The sequence below is a fragment of the Pseudochaenichthys georgianus genome, chromosome 10 (assembly GCF_902827115.2).
Source record: "Pseudochaenichthys georgianus chromosome 10, fPseGeo1.2, whole genome shotgun sequence".
NCBI lineage: Eukaryota > Metazoa > Chordata > Actinopteri > Perciformes > Channichthyidae > Pseudochaenichthys > Pseudochaenichthys georgianus.
Genome location: NC_047512.1, coordinates 27,229,005 through 27,232,141, shown reverse-complemented (window position 1 = coordinate 27,232,141; position 3,137 = coordinate 27,229,005). Strand labels below are relative to the sequence as shown.

General features: G+C 40.3%; 1 long non-coding RNA gene across 1 annotated transcript; it reads left to right on the top strand.

Annotated features, from left to right (window-relative positions):
- The first annotated feature begins 716 nt into the window (after window positions 1-716).
- On the top strand, window positions 717-2,009 carry LOC139434608 (uncharacterized). Its single transcript, XR_011643940.1, has 3 exons — window positions 717-799; window positions 1,154-1,245; window positions 1,614-2,009. It is a non-coding gene; the product is annotated as an uncharacterized lncRNA (long non-coding RNA).
- Window positions 2,010-3,137: the final 1,128 nt, after the last annotated feature.

Sequence of the window (3,137 nt, the reverse complement as noted above, 5' to 3'; positions counted from 1 at the left end):
ATCGCCATACTAACTTTTCTTCTTCTTGTATTTAGTTTGTTTTGTTGTTTCCTCTTGTTCTTCATTTGTTGTTTAAGGGCGGCTGGCAAACAGCTTTTAGGCGCAATACCGCCCCCTGGATTATATATAGTGTAGTGGATGCTGCCCTGAATGACAGACTTTTTTCCCACTCGTAAAAAAAAGGCGTATTCGCCGTGTGACTGCATGTGCCGAACCGTGACATCCGAACCGTGACGGTACGGGATGAATACGGATACCGTTACACCCCTAGCTTGCATGTATCCTCTGCAGTGAGAAGAAACAGAAATGAAAATATCCATGGAAATGATGTAAGCTACTTACCCACAATGGACCTTATTTAGAAAATACTCAGTGATGAAGTGCATTGGGCACTTCAGCAGGACTTTAATACAACTGCTATCCTCTGAGCACCAAACACTTTATAATAATAATAATAATAATAATATTGGGAGGGATGAAACCCTCTTTAATGGTCACACATGCAGAGCACACAGCGAAATGTGTTCTCTGCTTTTAACCCATCCTAGTACCAGGAGTCTAGTACTAGGAGCAGTGGGCAGCTATTGTACAGTGCCCGGGGAGCAATGGGAGTAAGGGGGGAAGGGGGGTGTCCGGTGCCCAGTGATGTACCTGAACGCGTTCAATGAACGATCGTTCATGAACATAGATATATATAAACACTAGATGGCTCATGGGAGATTTTCCAGCGTAGCTGACCGGCCGCCATCTTGCTACAGTCAACAGTTACTCTGATTCGCGTTATGGTAGCTGTTGTAAGGTGAGTGATCTGTACAAAAATACTCTTAACTCACTGAAATCTTGACTGATTTACAAACGGTTTGGTTTATTATAAACATGATTAGCATGGCTATGATACAGGATGCTTGGAAATGTTGAAATTGCAGCTTTTCTTTGTGTATGTGGTTGTATTTATTAGCTGGCTAATAACAAGAGGCTGTCAGTGAGACCTAGTATTACAAAGTTCACCCAGCAACTTTACACCAGTGGGAGAGGCAGAACTGCTCTTTCTTTTCAACACAACTTAAGTTACACATGATTTCTTCCAAGTGGTTTGGCTTGTTAAAAACATCTTGCATTATGATACAGGAATTTGCTGGCTTTGTGTTTACAGAAGTACCTGACTATGCCGGACTTTTGTGCAGCCTACGGATGCTCTAATCACCGCAGTCTGGAAACAAGAACCCGTGGGATCACCTTTCACGTGTAAGATATGACAATATTATGACTAAAATTAGGATAATCGTTAATTACTTAGTGGATGTATGTACATTACAAGTCTTGCTACACAGGATCAGTGGGGCTATGTGAGATAATAGTATTGCAAGATTGTAGAATAGAATATGTTGCTACCATTTCTTTACACAATTATTTAATGTTTCTATTGGACACCTTTTTTATTACTCTTAGTGTGGTTGTCTTATTCTTAAAGTAGGCTATACATAAATGAATACATACCAAAAATATGATAATTTCGGTGTGTATTTTTGTCCTACCCTTAATGTTAAAGGAAAGAAGGGAGGAACATATTGACAATAATTTATATATCTAGCTACCTTTCTCATGTTTTTAAGGTTTCCCAAAACCAAAGAGAGGAGGAGGCAGTGGGAACTCGCCCTAAGAAGGGACGGTTTTGTTTCCTGTGACAGGACACTGCTATGCAGTGAGCACTTCAGGAGTGAGGAATTTGACCGGACAGGAGACGCAGCACTATGTTCCCCACATATGTTTATGTTTGCTCAGTCTAATAAACCCATAACATGGTTGTGAAAGAATACCAAAGCTGAGGCTGGACGATGATTGATTGTTGGTGTGCCATGTGTCACCGTGTGTCTTTTTGGTTTTGTGTTATACTGTATTTTATTGTGTGCAGCTGGTCCTTATCTCCAAGACACATTTAAAACAAATAACCTTGAAGTCCCATCTCTCCCCACCTGCTCCTGCTTCCTACATCCCCTCCACACCACACCAAGTTGTTCTTCTTAATAATAATAATAATACATTTATTTTGGGGGGCCGCCTTTCATAACACATAGGATAGTTTATGTTTAAATTGTTCCCTATATTGCACAAACTGGAAGCTGATTCCACAAATGTGGAGCTTGATAAGAAAAGGCTCTGGCTCCCATTGTACTTTTAAAGATTCTAGGAACAACCAACAACCCTGCATTCTTGGAACGCAATGCCCTAGTAGGACAGTAGGATATAATGAGTTCTTTAAGGTAAGATGGCGCCTGCCCATTAAGGGCTTTGTAGGCGAGAAGAAGAATTTTAAATTCTATCCTGTGTTCTATAGGGAGCCAGTGTAAGGCAGCCAGAACAGGAGTAATGTGGTCCCTTTTCCTAACTCTGGTTAGTACACGAGCCGCAGCATTTTGAATCAGCTGAAGCGACTTGATTGACTTCTTGGTACTCCCTGGTAATAAAGAGTTACAATAATCCAGCCTAGAAGTAACAAATGCATGGACTAGTTTCTCTGCATCGTTTTGAGGCAAGATATGCCTGATTTTTGCAATGTTACGTAGATGGAAGTAGGCGGTCCTTGAAATTGATTTTATGTGGCCGTTAAAGGATAAATCCTGATCAAATATAACACCAAGATTCCTTACAGTCTCACTGGAGGCCAAATTAATGCCATCCATAGTTAGTATGTCTTTAGATAATTTGTTTCGTAGATTCTTCGGGCCAAGTACAATAACTTCAGTTTTGGTCGTGTTTAACATCAAAAAGTTTAAGGTCATCCACGTTTTTAAGTCCTTAAGGCAGTCTTGAATTTTATTTAGATGATTAATTTCATCAGGCTTGATTGATAAATATAGTTGAGTATCATCCGCATAACAATGAAAGTTTACAGAATGATTCCTTATAATATTGCCTAACGGAAGCATATATAATGTGAACAAAATAGGTCCGAGCACTGAGCCCTGTGGCACTCCATGGCTAACTTTGGTTTGCGTGGAAGATTCATCGTTAACACGTACAAACTGAGAGCGTTCAGATAGATAGGACCTAAACCAGCCTAAAGCAGTTCCCTGTATGCCAACTAAGTGCTCTAGTCTTTGCAATAGGATATCATGGTCGATAGTATCAAATGCAGC